Source organism: Haliotis rubra, unplaced genomic scaffold (genome assembly GCF_003918875.1).
Source record: "Haliotis rubra isolate DU_JTF1 unplaced genomic scaffold, ASM391887v1 Scf173, whole genome shotgun sequence".
Classification (NCBI taxonomy): domain Eukaryota; kingdom Metazoa; phylum Mollusca; class Gastropoda; order Lepetellida; family Haliotidae; genus Haliotis; species Haliotis rubra.
In genome coordinates, this window is record NW_025765703.1 from 461,087 (window position 1) to 482,295 (window position 21,209).

General features: G+C 39.9%; 1 protein-coding gene across 7 annotated transcripts in view; it reads right to left on the bottom strand.

Moving 5' to 3' along the window:
* The window catches only part of LOC124272790 (neurocalcin homolog), an 86,282-nt gene that overhangs the window by 16,345 nt on the left and 48,728 nt on the right, over window positions 1-21,209 (bottom strand). The window contains exons 1-2 of one of the 7 annotated variants that reach the window (XM_046707991.1): window positions 9,843-10,249; window positions 8,318-8,401 (exon numbers count right to left, since the gene is read on the bottom strand). The exons of 1 other annotated variant lie outside the window; for it this stretch is intronic. The gene's annotated coding sequence lies outside the window, so the exon portion shown is untranslated. Of the gene's footprint in view, window positions 1-8,317; window positions 8,402-9,492; window positions 9,595-9,731; window positions 9,816-9,842; window positions 10,252-21,209 lie in introns of those variants that run through there. 5 more of the 7 variants (XM_046707994.1, XM_046707992.1, XM_046707993.1 and 2 more) reach the window with 5 other exon arrangements.

Consider the following 21,209-nt stretch of genomic DNA (forward strand, 5'->3'; position numbering starts at 1 on the left):
GTCAGATAATGAAGTTAGTATATTGAAGGAGGAAAGTTTTAAGTAAGAAAAGCAGGTCAATGATGTTTACGACCATGGCGAAATCTTTGAGCATAACTCAGCTAGGATCAAACCCTCATCTCCAGCAATGCATGCAACGCTTTACCAACTTGGCTAGAACACAGCCCATTTTAGCCTTGTACCGACACGTCAGTGAAAACTCAAGGGACTTTAACCCAGGGATCAGGGTGGTGGGATACCCTCGTGGCTAAAGTATTCGCTCATCATGCCAAAGACCCAGGTTCGATTCCCCATGTGGGTACAATGTGTGAAGTCCATTTCTGGTGTCCCCTACCGTGATATTGCTGGAATATTGCTAAAGGCGGTGTAAACTCACTCATGGACATCTGTTTCACTGTACCTGAACCACATCACTTTCACTCAATCCTTTCCTCAATGTAAAAACCCTTGGAATTTCCAGTTTACTTTTCAACATAAATGGAGTCATTAGTTTCATTTTCAAGACTAAGCATTATTCAAATGATGCATCTCTGCAAAGACTTGTGCCACCTCAGCTGGTCTGAGTTGAGCCTTGTGTAAAGGTGGCCTGACTGTAAAGACTTGTGCCACCTCAGCTGGTCTGAGTGAGCCTTGTGTAAAGGTGGCCTGACTGTAAAGGCTTGTGCCACCTCAGCTGGTCTGAGTGAGCCTTGTGTAAAGGTGGCCTGACTGTAAAGACTTGTGCCACCTCAGCTGGTCTGAGTGAGCCTTGTGTAAAGGTGGCCTGAATATAAAGACTTGTGCCACCTCAGCTGGTCTGAGTGAGCCTTGTGTAAAGGTGGCCTGACTGTAAAGACTTGTGCCACCTCAGCTGGTCTGAGTGAGCCTTGTGTAAAGGTGGCCTGACTGTAAAGACTTGTGCCACCTCAGCTGGTCTGAGTGAGCCTTGTGTAAAGGTGGCCTGACTGTAAAGACTTGTGCCACCTCAGCTGGTCTGAGTGAGCCTTGTGTAAAGGTGGCCTGACTGTAAAGACTTGTGCCACCTCAGCTGGTCTGAGTGAGCCTTGTGTAAAGGTGGCCTGACTGTAAAGACTTGTGCCACCTCAGCTGGTCTGAGTGAGCCTTGTGTAAAGGTGGCCTGACTGTAAAGACCTGCGCCATCTCAGCTTGTAGCTAATGCCATGGTTAATGGCAGCTGTTATGAGTTATAGTGCTGTAATGATTCACTGAAGCACTGTTACATCATGGATATTTTTTCAAATATTCAGCCATAGTTCCTGAAGATTCATGTCACAGAATGCCCACAAGGGAGATGAGAGAAGGATGGTATCTGAGGGGCAATATATTTCTTACAATCCGTTCTGTCTGAGAACGCCCACAGGGAAAGGAACACAAAAATTATTATTTGAAGGGCGATATATTTCTGTCTGTGTATCATCTTTATCTTCTTATCCTCTCTACAAAATAACTCAAATATGGTAATAAGTTCCATATGGATTAAAGAATGATATCATATGTAAAGATATAAAAAACTGAAGCGTCGATTCAGTCTCACCAAATACATTAACTGTACAACTGCCTTCATCCTACATATATTGAAGCAAAAATCTATATTCCCCGAACCTACTAGATACTCTCTGACTCACATTACTCACAAGGAGTTTAAAACAAGGCATAACAGTTACAGTAAATATAGTAATATGAAAGGATTATGTGATGATTAACGTCTTTGAGTACCACATTAATACCAGCAGTCACAGCAACACTAATATACTATCTTCCTAATGATGAGCCTTTTCTTCCCTCAGTATCAAGAGGAAGTCATCTTGAGCTACACTGACTTCACACATCAAAGACATGCAACCCGTTAATGACAGTTGGTTGCGCAAGTCCGGCTCTCTATTTCTGTCATATACCTAATATTCCATGAGTAAAATGTCAGTCAGAAGGAAACATTAATGTTACAGTCATATAGTATATGCTTAATATTGTCACAGTGCGTTTGCATGCACAGCATCATACATTTCAAGCTTAGAAGAAATCTTACAACCCATACACAGGCTGAATCATCTACAGTGTGTGTGGGGATGGAGGTGGGGATGGAGGGGGGATGGAGGTGGGGATGGAGGGGTGTGTGTGTGTGTGTGTGGGGTGGCATTACAGACAATAACTGATTTTGAAGGCGGCCATTGTGAGTTTGGGACAATGGCAGTTGGTAATACGTAGTCACTCATATCACAACCTGCAGTATTTAGCCATAGATCATTTCAAAAGCTAATAACAACCAAGGTCAGTGGTCAAGGTCAGTATCTGTGGTCCATAAAATATTATATTGCCCAAATTGTGGTCAATAATTGTTTGATTACATGAGATAAAAGGCAACAATATTTAAATTTGAGTTGAGAATTGACATATTATTTACCTTGGAGATATTGCTTCACAACAAACTTTGCAGTACATTCTGATGGCTGGCTAAAATATTTCTCTCCTTTGAGCCCATTGGTTTAATTATGTTGGGCAGTATCACCAATATGTGCTGGGTGCCAGGGCAATACAATGTTTTATAGAAGATCCTGTGACCCTCTCTATACCAATACAATACTGATGTAATAGCACATGTAATAATTATTCATATATCACAAAGTGCAGTAATCAGCAATATATCACAGCCCAAAGTATTTAACAATATATCACAAACTGCAATATTCAGTAATATATCAAATTCAGTAATATATCACAATATATCAACAATATATCACAAAGTGCATTATTCAGCAATATATCACAGCCCAAAGTATTTAACAATATATCACAAAGTGCAGTATTCAGCAATATATCACAGCCCAAAGTATTTAACAATATATCACAAACTGCAGTATTCAGTAATATATCACAGCCCAAAGTATTTAACAATATATCACAAAGTGCAGTATTCAGCAATATATCACAGCCCAAAGTATTTAACAATATATCACAACCTGCAGTATTCAGCAATATATCACAACCTGCAAATAGAAACGGCCAGTCATTGGTGTGCTGTCCAGCCATGCTGTCCATCAGACTGGCTATGGGTCATTGTGTAGGTATAAGTCACTAGAGGAGTTGGTAAGGTATTTAGTACACATATATGAAACAACAGGCTTTACTACATCCTTGAAAACAATCATGACGAATAAAAATGGGAATTTTAGAATTGCTTCACTGGACAGTTAGCTGTAGATTCCTCATTGGTGCCCCCACAGTGACACACCAAGAGTCCAGGTGATAAGTTCACATATACTCATTGACTGAGTATAGTTCTACTCTGTGACATGCCAAAAGTTGACAAGTAGTCAGCAATAATCTACCTGAACTGTTATCTCGCTAGCTTCAGAGCAATGGTGAGTAGAACAATGACGACAATCTAGTAAGCAGCTTAATACACCTGATACCTGTAATATCTACATTCAATCTTGTGTAATTACACCTGTGATACCTGTAATATCTACATTCAATCTTGTGTAATTACACCTGTGATACCTGTAATATCTACATTCAATCTTGTGTAATTACACCTGTGATACCTGTAATATCTGCATTCAATCAGGTGTAATTACACCTGTGATACCTGTAGTATCTACATTCAATCTTGTGTAATTACACCTGTGATATCTAGTATCTGCATTCAATCAGGTGTAATTACACCTGTGATATCTGTAGTATCTGCATTCAATCAGGTGTAATTACACCTGTGATATCTGTAGTATCTGCATTCAATCTTGTGTAATTACACCTGTGATACCTGTAATATCTGCATTCAATCTTGTGTAATTACACCTGTGATATCTGTAGTATCTGCATTCAATCTTGTGTAATTACACCTGTGATATCTGTAGTATCTGCATTCAATCTTGTGTAATTACACCTCTGATATCTGCATTCAATCTTGTGTAATTATAACTGTGTTGTATGTAGTATCTGCATTTAATCTTGTGTAAATAAACCTGTAATACCTGTCACCCAGTCACCCATCAGCCCCTATCTGTCACATGGTCATACATGGAGTCCATACCTGTCCAACACTGAATGCTCCTACAAGAGTGAGGTAACCCACCAACTGAAAGGCATGTTTCTAGGACAATGCTCTAATGAATGCTTCATGATTGTATGACTGTTCATTCAGCTGCTTGTTAAACAGCTGTCCTGCCTATAGAAGCAAATCACATCCCAGATTTACTTTGAATTAATTGTCAATGTAACAGGAAAAACCTCCATCAGAATACAGTGTATTATAGAGCAAGACTTCACCAGTGTCTAGAGATTCATGGAGAATACAGTGTATTATAGAGCAAGACTTCACCAGTGTCTAGAGATTCATGGAGAATACAGTGTATTATAGAGCAAGACTTCACCAGTGTCTAGAGATTCATGGAGAATACAGAGGAACAAGCTGAGCATGATATTTATGTGGGACAGAATATGAGTAATTTGATAAACAAATATGGATATGAATTATGAGTGAGTGAGTGAGTGTACGCCGCTTTTAGCAGTATTTCAGCAATATGACGGCAGGGGAAACACTTCATATAATTTCATTAAGATAGAAGCAGGCAACCATGGAAAATCTAGAAGATGGAAAGTTGTTTTCCATAAAAAAAATTCAAAATAACATATGTTTGCTAACTGAAAGTAACATGAGGTGCAATATATGATTAGCTTCACTAACTTCTTGACCATATTTTACAGTAAAGGCAACGACGTAATCCTGCAAACACTGGATAGAGAAAGTCATATCGGTAGTACCATGTGTTGGTTCCATATCTCATGGGTGGGAGATTTGGTTTAAATGCTATTAAGTAAAGTGTCCTAGTTGTGTAAAGTGAAGTCAGCTTAATGACATAAATGTCATGCACCTACAAGGATGGATATAATGAAAGGTCAAGGCCAACCAGAGCAAATTTTGGATTCAAACCAACCATCAGCAGATCCTGATACAAGATCAACTGAGTCACCTAACAGAAGTAGGTCAACACATGCTATATTCCTTTCACATGTATCAAATCCATACATGTTAGTGAGTAAGTGAGTTTAGTATATATTCGAGTCTGGACCAGACAATCCAATGATAAACAGCATGAGCATTGATATGCACAATTTGGAACTGATGACAAGTGTCAGCAAGCCTGACCACCCAATTAGTCCTGTCTTACGACAAGCATGGGTTACTGAAGATCAGTATTCTAACCCGGACCTTCACAGGTACATACATGTTAGTGATACTTGTTATTCAGAATATTCTGTGTGCCACAGTATAATATTGCACACATTTCCTATTTAAAATTCTTTCATCATTTTTCTCAGAAAACAAAAACAATTCAACCTAAATCTAGTCAAATTAGAGAATATTTACATAAAGTGCCTCTGCTCCAATGTCCAGGTCAAGATGTATAGAAAGCCTGTAACTTAAAGATGCACTGGCAGGTGCCCCTACACAAAAGGGTTTGCACATTGTGTTCACAGGCTTCGCAATTTAGTTTTCATTAAAGCCTTGGTAGATGGCATCTGTAGAATGCCGACCCACAATTGTTGTGTGTTTGCAGAACAAATTCATTCAAGCTTAAGGGGCGATGCCCTAGAAGGAGCATTACTCATAAAATTACGAACCCTGTCAAATATAATGAAAGCCTACACATAATAATATTAAAAGAAACACATTGCCAACATGTATTGAAAATGGGAAAGTGTAAAACATTAGAATACACAGAAGCAGAATCAATATGTTTAACACTATCAAATTTGAGGTAAACAAGCAATATTTCATTATGTCAACATTTTCCTATATGTGTCGGGATGGTGGGGTAGCCTGATGGTTAAAGCATTGGCTCGTCACGCCGAAGACCCGGGTTCGAATCCCCACATGGGTACAATGTGTGAAGCCCATTTCTGGTGTTCCCCCTCCGTGATGTGTTCCCCCGCCATGATATTGCTAAAAGCGGCGTAAAACCAAACTCAGTCAATCAGTCCTATATGTGTCAATGACTCCACAGTCACCATTAACATAAAACTGACCTTTACACTGAACGTTTAGTTCGCTGTAGTCCATACAACATCTATAGTTATTTGTCTAGTTATAGTCTATAAGTCTTTTGTGTGATAAGAATAAATAGCACCATCTTAACCATACAGGAAAAATTCTTGCAAATAAACAAAAAGAAAAACTAGGACACAAATACCTCACTCCTTTGATTACCAGAACACTTGTTGTAAACCTTGGGGTATCCTCGACAGTTATAGTTCTCGTGTAACACAAATGGCCTTCAAACCTGCTGGAAGCATCAGATCCAGCAGAAGCCTAAAGCAATGCCACCAGTCCCATCGGTCAACACAAGACAATACCCTTACGGGGACAAGCTATGGTCATCTAATAATATACAACAGGAAGTAGGCAGACTTTGAAACAGCAAGAAAGACAAACTGAATGACAAAGTAATTTATCAACCATTGGCCAGGTATGAATGTGTCCAGTACATACGGCTTAGTGCTCCACCTGGAGAAATGAACTACCAAGTAAATGTTCTACTCTCATGATCAGGACACAAAACACTGGTATGATCTCTAGATTAACATGGAAATGAATTTAATAACCGCCTAACAATTTAAACAATGAAGAGAGAATATTGGTAGTTAGTGTAATGAGACTTGTGTTGAGACAATTTTTCCAAACAATTTTAACTTATGTTATCACTTCTCAATGCCATTCAAAGACCTAATTCTAACACTGCTGTGAAACATCAACATATAAAATTAAAATGCCATGTATATAGTAAAGCTGCTATCAGAGCTTGAATACTTCAAATGGACAGCTACAAAATAGCCTCATCTTTGAAATATTCCATAAAGACAAGCACTGAATACTGTTGAAATTCGGTCCTAACAATTCAGAAGATATTCATGAAGGAGGTTGATGTTTCCTGGTCTACTAGGAAGAAACAGTCTACTAACCTGGGTGAGCTCCAGCTAGACCCTGTCCCGACTACGAAGTGTGATTGGCTTGTACACGGGTGTTGATGCCAACACGTCATGACGTCATATTGACGTCAGCCTATCGGTCTGGCGTCAAGGAAAGACTAAAAATTCTCACACATCGCTTAAAACACTTTGGAAGCTTCCAAGCTGAAACCTTTATCATAAAGTGGGTCTCCGATGGATGTTGAATCTTTATCATAAACTGGAGCCTCTACTGGATCATTATGCCGTTCAAGAATAATGAAATAGACATTTCATGATCTTGCATAACAAATTGGTCTTTAATTAAGTTTGATGAGTGTTTGCATTTTCTTTCTACCAACATTAGTTCCTCAATGGCCACATAGAAGAATATTGATCCACATCAATGATTAAAAATATGTTGCAGAGAATTCATCAATATTCAAACGTGGCTGAATTTTATGGTCATGATTTGCCATCTTTTTATAAAATTCAAGGACAATTACCTATTTGTTCAATGAAGCATGGGATTGGATTGCAGTTTCAATTCTGCATGATAGTAAAGGAATGAAAACATCAAAACTGACGGCCATTACAGGGTTCTTGTCACTGTTTTCACATTGCTGCCGTCAAGGCAGTAATAATAGTTGAAGGAACAGTACGGCAATCACCAAACTGTCATTCATCAGACAGGACATAAATCAGGGGATGTTTTCCACAGATTACTAAGAAACAAAGAGACATGATGAGAAAAACCAGTTATGTGTAAATCATTAACACATTCCCAGACACAGACACAGACACAGTAAGCTCTGATGCAAGGCTGTTTCCTGTTTCAGACTATTGCAGGGAGATATGCATGCATATATGTGTATGTGCGCGCATGCACATGCATTCATGAGCATGGGTTGCATGAGTGTGTTATCTAGTCTGAACTAATGCCATCTGTTGGTGCAATCCTCCCCAGAAACTATTTAACAGTTTTCGCACTCAGACACATATTCCAACTCCGAGCTGATCAGTTTTTGTAGCGGGAGGTGAACGGATGAAAACAGCAAGACCCCAACAACAGTCTCCATGGGGCACATGGAGATGAATCAGTTAAGTCTGAGTTGCCAAGATCTCTGAACTGGCAGCATTTGACACCTGGGTAGTATGTGTACTGGTCATAACAAAAGTCAAGGGCTGGTTAGGACTGCTAAACCTAGTTCTGGTAGTGTAAGTCTGGAGTAGGGGTTACATGATGGAAAGCATGCATCTAAATCTGTGAACATGCTTGATGGAATTAGCTTGATGTGAACATAATATAGGAAACAAAATAGAAAAAGATCATCTGAAAGTGACCACCACACTTAACAAGATGAGTAACTACCTTGGGCTAGCATAGGTGTTGAATGGAGGCTGGCTATGGCTTGTCGGCTGATGATGGTAGAAGGGTGGAGGGTGTTAGTTGAAACTGTAAACAGATGACAAGTCAAGGTTGTAAGCAGTTATCAACAGTCCTGCTGTAACATAGTCACAGTTAGAAATATTCTGCCGTAACTAAGTCATCTGTGAAACCAATGGACGATAACATGAACAACAAGTCCAACAGCTGTTGTACAACAACAGGCTCTGCAACGCCACACATTTTAGTCATGTCAGTATTCCAGTGGGAGTCCGGATGGGTAAAACTATATTTTAGGGGCTGGTTAGGGGCAAAGAGCTTCCCACACAATAGAAGAGGCATGGTCAAAGCTGGAAGGATCTGCTTGGTTTATGTGGAAAAAGCATTTGCAATTGTTGAAAGTGGCTGGTGAATCAGTCAGTTAGGGTGTCAGCATGATGAAGGAATGGAAGGGTGTTTGGGACTGGGTAGTAGATATGAAAACACAACATGATTTCAGGATAACATAAACAGTTATTATAAACATAAACATGTGTTGACACAAACACATAATAATATGTAGCTTTGTACATAACACAAACGTGTCAAAACATACACATACCATGCTATAACTTACGTATCTCCATACATAGCATTCCTTAAAAAATATGGCTGACTATTTCCTGGTCAGCATGTGATAAATACCAATATTACACGCTCAGAAGACTGACTGGTTCCTGACAGAATCTATGGATCACATTCCACATATTCATGATGTCCATTACTGTAAATCTCCCACCATTGTCTGAATCAATAAGTACATGTGGATATTTATGAATGATAGAGCACTTCCTGTTTCTAGCATTCCACCTGACCACGCTGCACAGTCCCCTTGCCTGGCTGACAACCTGGCCTGATATATTACCACAAACCATAGTCTGCTTCTACAAAAGCAAGTGATTATTCCTCAGATATCCTTTGTGGCCATATGGTAAAAGCCTGGCCATTCAGCCAGCATAATCCTTGAAACACTGCCATTCTTACAACAGCAGTCATGTACGCAACAATCCCAACAATGGCCGGTATCTTGCAGGTGCTTGTATGCTGAGAACTTGCTCATGGCATCAGCACACACAGACCCCCTTCCACACCCAGCATGTGATGCCAGCACCTTCACCTACCTTCATTCATCACAAACACACAGAAATAGTTCCTTTTCCATATACATCATGGCAAACACAACACTATGAGGTCACCAGTCCCACACTACGACTTGAGCTATTTATAGCCTACACCGCACTTCAAGTCAGCCTGCTGTATAACACATGGCTAAACCTTTAAAGTTATAGTGACTGAACTCAAGTATGTGTAGATATTCCCCTCCAACTGTAGGGCAAAGGAAACTGTGACTCCACCCTACCTTCATGTCCTGTGTGTCGGCAGTGTACAACGGTTTGGTGTGATCTGTGAGTGTGTGTGTGTGTGAGGCTTAGCAAGGCTGTTTGCTGGGAGACCAGCAGCTTCGTCTTACCTGAGGGAGCTAGCAGGCCTATTCCATCCCAGTGACTGTCAGTAGTGTATGTAGCCAGAGACAGGGTGACAGGTGGAGTATCCAGAGTATCTCTCCCTTACAGTGGTTCTGCCTGACTGCTCCTAAGCAACAATGCCACTTGTGTGAACTGGCCTAGCTACCTAGACCCGGCACATCACGCTGGCCCAGATACACAAGTCAAGCGCGTGAATGGAACACTCGCTAGAGGTCAGCACTGGTATACCTGCTGCTGTGATCGGGTGTTGCTGTGCTTCCGTCACAGCTAGGTGTGTGTGTGATCACCGCACCTCAATATGTTGGTGGGACTTGACAATCCAGCTGATTTCTCACAAAAAGGTTTAAGCAGTTAAATCGAGAGTGGCATGGAATCTGCCACAGCGTATACTGAACCCCCAAACGCCCACCAGTGCCACATATATCCCTCCTGGTTCTCTCCCCGTCTACATCTGTGCAGATACTTGGCTGTTATTAAGTGTAGTGTATGTCTCAACTCTCCAGGTGCTGCAGACACCATGGCCTGCCGGCCCAGCTAGCTCACAGAGCAGAGGGATGGGAGCCAGAGAGCTCATTAACAGCACGAGAAATTCCAGTCCATCCTACCTGTAGTGTATACAATACATCAGGAAATCTGACAATTTAATGTAAAGAATTGCTTAATTGGATCTAAAAGTGTTTCAAGTCAGTTTGGGTGTGATCCTAGTTTGGAGTACTTAGTGTAGAGAATGTTGGCTGTTTCGGACATGGGTGAAGTGAAACAAGACGATGATACTGTGTCTTCTGTAGGCAAACATTTAACTTAGTATGGGGCAGGTAAGCGTAACTAAATGTCTGCTGAAGTATCAAAAATAGTACAATAGTCTACGATTTTTGGAATAATTACAACAGTGACACTATGATTATAATATCATTACCACTATCTTCCCATAATGCATATCTGCACTGGACCAATCATTGAGACTCAGTTTATAAGTGGTTGCTTGTTTCTATCAAAATTGTATATATTTAGGGACTAAGTGTTCATCTAAGTATGATGCTTCAAACAAGCTACCATATATAATTACAATAATTGGGTATTGATATGAGTCTGATATGAGATAAATGTCACATTGTTGACACATGTAGTATTACACTGACAGTGGTATGCGAAGGCTGGCTGGCTTGCTGTGATTGTCAACAGTCATGAATGCTGTGCGTGCCGTCACCTCCCTTCAGTGAACAGCATGGGCACTGTCATCAACATGCTGTGCATACCGTTATCGCTGTGGCAGCACAGCAGTAGATGTATATACCATAACATGCCTGCTGTGCAGTGGGTGGAGCAATAGCCCTAACTGCTGTCATGAAAATAATACTCTACACACACTACATTAAAGTTCATACTGCATGTTTTATGGTATTTCAAAGTCAAGATTAGTCACAGTACATTGAGTAACAATGGGTCTTTATGATATCACAATAAACTGGTTGACATGTGCATGCTTGTATACAATAATTTGCAATAATTCTGTTTCAGGAAAATAGTTATAGGATATTCATCTGCAATTTGAGATATGTTTTTGAATATTTCAAGAACTATTGTCAAAATTTTACATGAAGATATACCATATTTCCAGGTGATCATGCAGTCTGTTGAGTGAGTGAGTGAGCTGGGCTGGGGTAAATGTCACTAAGGGCAGGTATATCAAAGCACATCAGCTCCAAGTTACTGCAAAGTCCCACACCATTACAGATAAAACATTCAGCACAGAAAGTCCAAGAGTAGAGATAAAGAAGAAGGATTGTATTGGATTCAAACTCAGAACTAGCTGATCATGGCACAACTTTTGGAAATAGGCAGAGAAAAAATGCAAGTAATAATATTCCCAAACCGTGAATAAATGCCAGGATAACGTGTGAAATTTCTTTGTTTCTACGTTCAGTGTTGTTATGCTAGTATAGTCCAGTCATCCAGCCACTCAGGTCACACATATGATCACTCATAAATATATTTTCAAACTAATTTATTGACAACCTTTCACACAGACAGAATACTATAACACTGTTTGAATTTAGACTTAATCTAGTAACTTAATTGTAAGAGAGTATCCGACTGTTTCAGTGGATCATAATATCTGTAGAGCGGAATAGGTGCACACAAACATCCCCACAACAAAGTCACGCAGTATTATGTATATATTTGTGAGTGCATCAAGTACTGTTGCAACATGTTAAAACATTACATCAGATATATATATACCTAAACATGTATAACCCTATGTATGCCTCCTGTTTATATGATGAGACATCGAGTTAGTCTTCTTGAAAATCATTTTAATTATACAGTTTAGCAATTAGTCTCCACAGAATCAACTGGCATAACATTTAAGTAGATCCATCCACATGTAAATCCACCAAATCACCCTACTTTTGACCGATCGTCAGCCTGGTGCGAATGAACCTTGGAACCAACTCCTGAATAAACATTAGAAAAAAGGAATATATTAAAGAACAATTAGTCTTATTATGTTCATTATCTTTGTGAGCTCATCCAGCAAAAGGGCTCCTTGCATCAACATGACTACAGAGAACAACCAATTAGAAGCATCAGTAGTACAAGACAACTCTGACAGGGCCAGTGTGTGATACAGGTTATTGTTTGCAGCGTGTGATACAGGTTCTTGTTTGCAGCGTGTGATACAGGTTCTTGTTTGCGGCGCGTGATACAGGTTCTTGATGGCAGTGCTCACTGAAAAACATACAGTGTCTGTACAAATAACTTTGTTGAAAAAAATATTAATTATTACATTTTGAAAATGTGTACTTTTTTACTTATATTAGTTTCAGTATATATTCTCAATATATATATATATATATATATATAAGTGACATGCACACTCCCAGCTAACAGAATTCAATAAATCTTAAACTTTTTATAAACATGAGGATCTTTAGAATAGTCATGATTGAGTGAGTGAGTTTAGTTTTATGCCACTTTTATCAATATTCCAGCAATATCACAGTGGGGACACCTGAAATGGGCTTCACACATTGTGCGCACGTGAGTAATTGAACCCGCCAACGCTTTAACCACTAGGCTACCCCACCGCCCCTCATGAGATCAATGTGTTCTTATCAGATGAACACAAAGAAATGCAGCCATCATGCATGATATGGATAACAGTTACAGTCATATTCGCTGGAGATGAGTACGCGCACACGCACACACCTCAGACTCTGAAATTTATCTGTCTGTCTCGTAGATCGTTATTTCCAAAAATATAAGCAATTTGACTTGTTTGGCCTGACTATAACCTACCAATAAAAGAACACTGGCTATGACCAGCTGCATGTTTGGATCAAATACAAGCAATGTAATGCATTTGCTTGTGCCAATACTTAGTGGATTAAGCATTTGAAATTTCTCTGCCTATTGTTTTCCGTCCTTGATGCAAGGAGTACTTAATGTTAAGGCTGAATCTACTCTCTACAGGCTATAGAGCTGCTAATAGAATAGATATCATTGAGGTGAACACACTATTGTTCAGTTGACAGTCTCACCATCAACGTTATTGCGACAATGGGTTCTGCTCAGTGGCCCATGCAATATATGTTCAACATGCTCTGCTGAAAAGTTGTATTTCACAATGAATTACACTGCTGCTACCACCAGAGCTAATTGCCCAGTTGTGTTGTCATACTTAAAGACCTAACCTTTTTCCCAAAGGTGTAATTGTGTTTTTTCTAATTAACAAGCTTCATACCATTGGCAGCCAATTGAGACAATGTTAAATCCTATAGAATACTGTATGAGTTATTGTTTATAATAATTGTTTATTCATGTTAGTGGTATTAGTTACTGCTCAAGGTTGGACTTCCACTACTGGAGGAGTGTGGGGTATTAGGGGTAGGCTAACTGACTAAATGTTAACTCCCCACTCAAACTGTCTGACCTTGGTGATATGAAGAATAATGACCTGATGATACAGCTGACATAACTCCACCCAGGTGGTATAAAAATCATAACATGTGATAACAGCAGTACAAGAGATCAAGCAGTGATTGAAGGAAGTGCCTATGGCTTTCAAAACAGAGACATTTTTTTCAAAACATTCACATTTTCAGAGGTAACTTCATGAAACAACGTACAACTATCCAAGTAAGGCCTCTCCTCTCAACTGTACCTCTTATCAATGTAACACCACACAATCTCAAGTGGATGTTTTTATATCACAATTCAAAAGTGAGTGAGTGAGTGAGTGAGTGTTTCAGTCATATGATGGCCCTTGAACCAGTGGAAATACTTTAAGCATTGCTTGATATAGCCAAGTTAGGCTGAAATTGGAAGGATCTCCAGAAGACCATGATTTAATGCCTTTATCAGCTGCCGTCATATGTTAGGTGCCTTTATGACAGACAAGGAACGGGGCTTCTTGAATTTGGAACAGATTAATGGCCTTCATATAAATATATTTGAGCAGCACTGTCACAAACATAAAACTACTGGCACAGCAACAGACTGATTTATGAGGAGTGTACTGCGTCTTCATTACCTACTGATAGTTCTGGGACTGCTGTACAGTCTGACATGGTGGAACACTGGCCAGAGCTGTGTTATGGTCACTCAGGCTGCAAACTATTATGGGTATACTGAGATACAGCAATGTGCTTTTTTAACAACACATACTGCATTTTTTTATCTGCTTTCATACATTGGGTGAAAAGAACCATACTTTCATAAATATTTGTGTTGCTTAATCTAAAATAGACACAGATATTTGTTCACAAAAGATTATTCCCCTTTGAATTTGATTGGATTGAAATGGTGGAAATGTAGAAGTGGTCTCCCCTGTAACCATGGCTACATAATGGCGATGACTGACCGTACAATATGTACAGTATGTAACATGTACAATGTGTATGTAGAAAATTGGATCTGCAGGTACAGTTTGTGTCAGTCATTGTCACTGAAGCTTCTAATATATTACAATACAAATACATGTATTGCAACATTTACAATATTTCTTTGCTTGTACACACTCCCCCTACACCTCCCACCTACTATTTCCTTCTACACATGTCAAAATGGTTGTTATAAAACATGTCATAGTTTCATAGACAAATAATGTGCTGCAAATGACTTGGATCTGAACCTCAAGACGTGCTTAGTCAACATATTGTATGTTTTGCCGAGCCCCAGTTAGGAAACAATAACTACCATCTTTTACCTACTTTTGGTGTGATGCAGCCGGAAACGGAACCAACATTCCACTCTCAGGGCTGACACATTTACTAGATCACAGAGCACAGTAATCACACCAGAAGCACTGCCTCCACGGTACTCCCATACGCTATATGCTTCCGGCTTCCTCAAACAATCAACCAGTTCCTTTTAGGCATCCTTGTTCAATAGTTTTATCAATGCAAAGTATTTCTTATCACAAACAGTTTTGCTTTAAACAACCTGGCGTACGTTTATTCAAACAATACATACACAGATCAGATCATATCATATCAGTGATATCTACAGCTGCCTGCCCAGAATGCACCTGGGCCTAGGTACCTAGTACCAGATTAAGATCTCTTCACAGAGACTGGTTCCTGGCTATAGTTGCATAGCATCATCTTTACGACATCTATTCAATGATATCAACAGCTGCCTGCCCAGAATGCACCTGGGCCTAGGTACCTAGTACCACATTAAGATCTCTTCACAGAGACTGGTTCCTGGCTATAGTTGCATAGCATCATCTTTACGACATCTATTCAATGATATCAACAGCTGCCTGCCCAGAATGCACCTGGGCCTAGGTACCTAGTACCACATTAAGATCTCTTCACTGAGGCTGGTTCCAGGCTAAAGTTGCATCTTTACGACATCTATTCAGTGGTATCTAGCTCCCAGCCCAGAATGCATGGACCTAGTACTACATTAAGATCTCTTCACAGAGACTGGTTCCAGGCTATAGTTGCATCTTTACGACATCTATTCAGGGTGTTGTTAAAGTTAATCTGCTGCTTGTCACAACATACCATGTATATACAGTGGAAACCTGATAAGTAAAATGTCAAGGGACTAGCCAAAAATTGTTTACTTATCAGGTATTTTACTTATCCAAACTTATAAAAACCTGCAAATGACAACCATATGCATGTATATGTATGCATATGTAACAATGAACAACTTATCAGGGATGGCCTCCAGTTGTCAGTGTATTGTCAACTGCTTGACGCCAGCGAGCTGTAAACAAGATGTTTGTTTGACTGGAGACTGACACGACTGCCCCTCATGTCGGATTATGTGGTGATCGCTAATTTAGTTATCCAGTCTCTTTTGTTAAGTAATTTACTTCCAGGGACCGTGAGAAGACGTTTAGGTAAGCTGTATTGTTTACTTATCTGAGTTTAGTTAACCAGACTCTAATAGTGATAATTAATGAAGAAAGTTGCCGGGACCAAAGAAAAGTGTTTACTTATCCGGTATGTTTAGTTAAGCGGTCTTTACTTAGGTGGTTTCCACTGTATGCTTCTCACCCTTTGGTTGTAGTCACGTGTAACTTGATAACGATGTAAGAATCTACATCAAAACATCGCTTAACGCAAAAAACAAGAAGTTGTCATCCATAAAGTTGTAGGACTCATCTATTCAGGAATCTACTCCAGAGGAGCTCTTTTCTGTCAACAGACACAAGATGGAGCAATTACTTTTGTTAGGAGAGAACTTGTATATGTAAAGAAAATGTCATTTTTGTTATTTATTTATTTGACAGAAACTTGAAATCATATACGTGTAAATCCGAGACCTCAGGATGTACCTTGTGCCATTTGTCCAACAACAAACAATATCACAGAACAAAAACTCGAAAGGTTTTGCCATCACTATGCTTCTACAAACAGTGTGCAACATTGTTTTTTATCATACATATTTCAATCTATGAACCCACAATATCTCTTGGCCTTCTGAAGAATGTAACCATTATATCTGAGAAAGGTCACAGCAGAAAGGAACGACAACAAGACTGCACCAAATCCTCCAGTATTATCATGTTAAGAATCTTTCCTGGAAGTTCACACCAAGCTCCACCCTTTGGAGCCTATCATCAGAAGATCTACATATAAACAACCATGTGTACATTTTCAAGGCAAGCTTGCCAGGTAAAATATCAAATGTTTTCTCTAGATAGTTTCTCATGCTCGTCAGCAGTAGCAGCAGCCATAACACTCTGATTCCTCCTGCCATCAGATAGGCTGTGCTGGGAAACTGATAGTCTTTTCCTTCCTGTACAGGCTTAGAGACTGTCTTCTGAAACACAGGTATCTTTAACACGTACATTGTACATACCTTAGAAGCAGAAGCCAGACTATCTAGATTTCATGTCAGTCAGTTGTGTAGAAACATTAATTAAAAACTGGCTATTTCATGAAGTGGAGTGGTCTTTGTCAACTTTTGACAATACAGAGAAATGTGATATTGTTGAAACAGCAAGGCAGGGATTCACACACTGTACCAATTTTGGCCTTTTCCCAAAATTTCTATTTTCTAAGGTAATTCACTGAATAGAGATAAAAACAGATTCTTTACTATGATTATGAGAATTCGCCATTACACATGACAATATCCTAAGCATGTGTTTATGAAAAGGTGAATATGTGCAGCCAAACTGACCACCTGTCACAAACACATGCAAAGGTAAGTCAATTATCCAGGGAAAACACAGGATAGAAATGACAGGAGTCAAGGTAGGGAATTGCATCAGACATAATTCTGGTCACAGATGTAAATAAAATAACAAACTTCTTTCAGCATTCATTAACTCTTTTTTCTATAAGCATTTTTCCCTTTGGCATTCTGATACAATGACTTCAACCACAGGTCAACTATATGTTTGGATAAGATAAACAAGCAGAAAGTGTGAAAAAAACAAAATACTTTCCTAGGTTTTGGCACGCTACCAAACACATCATCAGAAGTAACCCTGGTCACAAGAATCTTGTGTTAGATTTCACAACAATATTAAGAAGTACCACAGATAAAGTATGCAGAAATACTTCTCCTACCTGATGTTACACAGAAAACAGACTTCTGTCAGTCTACATACTGAGGAGCACCATCAGCACTAACTGCAACATTACCAGCATGGGCGGATCCAGGAATTTTGAAAGGGGGATGAACCCCCTGAACTCTCCATTGGCTCTGCCAATGCAAAAAAAAAATCTTAAAAGTGGTCTTAAGTCATTTTCAAAAGGGGGGTGGGATTGGGGTTTTTTTAACCCCCCCTCTGTATCCGCCAATGACCAGTGACAAAATCAAATTTAACAGCAACACATTCCATGATGAAGAACATGCCTCATGTATGGAAACAGTAGACCAAGGTTATCCAAGTTATCAAGTGAGTTGTGCTTGAAGGACTAGAGTCTGCACCAGGTCTGAGCTGTGCCTGCACCTGGCCAACAGATGTCATTATAGGATGTGAGCTGTGCCTGCACCAGGCCAACAGATGTCATTATAGGACTTGAGCTGTGCCTGCACCAGGCCAACAGATGTCATTATAGGACTTGAGCTGTGCCTGCACCTGGCCAACAGATGTCATTATAGGACTTGAGCTGTGCCTGCACCTGGCCAACAGATGTCATTATAGGACCTGAGCTGTGCCTGCACCAGGCCTGCAGATGTCAATATAGGACTTGAGCTGTGCCTGCACCTGGCAGATGTCATTATAGGACTTGAGCTGTGCCTGCACCTGGCCAACAGATGTCATTATAGGACTTGAGCTGTGCCCTGCACCAGGCCTGCACAGATGTCATTATAGGACTTGAGCTGTGCCTGCACCTGGCCAACAGATGTCATTATAGGACTTGAGCTGTGCCTGCACCTCAGGCCAACAGATGTCATTATAGGACTTGAGAGCTGTCAATATAGGACTTGCACCAGGCCAACAGATGTCATTATAGGACTTGAGCTGTGCCTGCACCTGGCCAACAGATGTCATTATAGGACTTGAGCTGTGCCTGCACCTGGCCAACAGATGTCATTATAGGACCTGAGCTGTGCCTGCACCTGGCCAACAGATGTCATTATAGGACTTGAGCTGTGCCTGCACCTGGCCAACAGATGTCATTATAGGACTTGAGCTGTGCCTGCACCAGGCCAACAGATGTCATTATAGGACTTGATCTGTGCCTGCACCTGGCCAACAGATGTCATTATAGGACTTCAGCTGTGCCTGCACCAGGCCAACAGATGTCATTATAGGACTTGATCTGTGCCTGCACCAGGCCAACAGATGTCATTATAGGACTTGAGCTGTGCCTGCAATATTCCAGCTATATGGCTGACGGTCTGTAAATAATCAGTCTGGACCAGACAATCCAGTGATCAACAGCATGATGTCATTATAGGACTTGATCTGTGCCTGTCAATGAAACCCACCCGATCCGTTATGCCTCTTAAATAATTAAGCCTTTTATGCTGGAGCTGATTATTCTACAGGGATCTTCAGGGTTTCCCTGCACCTATGTCATTACCTGTGCCTTATGATGTCATTATAGGATGGATTCCAATCATTCCACTATGCTGTCATCATTTAACCATATGCTGATTACTTATAAGATATTATCAGTGAAACATGAATGTATCGATATCGAGTATTTAAACTCTTTTCTAATAATGAATCATTTCAGTTTGATGTTTCTGATACATTGTCAAATTTCATGACTTGACTAAAATATATGATTGTCACCAAAATAAAATGTTGCTGCTGGAGCTATTACTACAGCAGTTTCCATATTACCCTTTGATAGCAATCATTCCACTTACCAAACAATAAGATGTTATGTAAACAGTGTATGAAATTAGTTTGAATAATTGTTGCTAAACATGTAATGGACAAAAATTATTTATGTCTGTAATGGACAAACCAGAGATTGATATCATGAACAACAAGAACCCATGCAGTCCAGGTGTGAAGGCACACCATCAACCAAGTCATCAGACCATGTGATCCACAACAGGCATGGGCTGCTGGATAGCTGGGCATCAGATGTCAGGAAGTATTGTACATGCCAAGGCTCACCATCAGTTGATAATTAATACATCCATTAAACATGCAATACCTAGTACAAGCACATCACAATGACTCCAACTCCATACATTCAGGTTCAGGGCCAAGTCTGTAGTACAAAGAAAATTGAAAATAGGATTGATGGAGGTTTGGAACAGCCAGCCACCCACTAGTTAAAGAAGCAGCATGGAGCAGTAGACATCCAACTTGTGTGATGACTCCTGAGGGTGTGATGCTGATTATACACCAGCCTGTGAGAAACCAATCCAGCATCAGCTGCAAAACGGTTGCCGCGGTATGGGCTGTTGCGTGATAAATCACATGGTGATAAACAGCCATTATCGAGGCCAACTGTTTTCAGTTGTGCATGGAGTGAGGGAAGAAATACAATCTACTACTATTTCAATTAATGTCCTCTTATCAAAATGCTCATTTTTTGGACATTAAATCCTTATTGTGACAGAATAATCAGATAAGTTATCCTACAGATGGTTTTATTTCTACATTCATTTCTAACAAATTGACTTATCAGATAAGTATAAACCGGTAAGTAGCACTTAAGGAGTAAGCCTGTTAAAGGAACATTGTATCGTACATGGGTGGGATACCACTGTCCATACTAAATACAACTGATACTAGTAACCTTATCACACTAATTTGTGTAAAGTTAACCAGTATCAGTGAAAGAAAAGGACAGAATTACGTGTATAGAATGGAATAGGAAAAGTGAAGTTTGAAATTCACAATGGTTGCCCTACAAGGCACTTGATTTTACCCAGGAGACAGTATCTGAACAGACTCTTCAGTCAGCCTCTTATGTGGCTAAATACTGTACGTGCCAGTCATAATGACTGATTAAGTAAACCAAATGTTTACACTTACAAGAACATCTTGCACCAGGATGTTAGAAATGAACAAGATAAATCTCCATTATTTGTCAAAGTGTCAGCCAGAGGAAGAAAAATGTCTAACTTTCATAAGCACATCTTCAAAAATGATGAGATCATACGAGGATGTGTTGAAGCGTTTATGTGTGGCTGGTGACCTTGCCTGACTAACTGTGTATACAAAACAAACAATCAGCTGATTGGTTGAGAGGCGGAACAAGGTATAAACTGCTGACCTCATCGGTGTAGGGTCAGTCATTAATAACATTGACAGGCTGGTGTGGTCTTTTAAGACAGCATACGCTCTGCTGCTTACCAAAACAATATGGAGGCGGGGTCAGCGAGTTCATTTGCAGTCTGAGATAAGTTGATCAGCTATTCTTGTCTAATCTCATTTGTCAAGTCGTCATTAGCGATGAGAA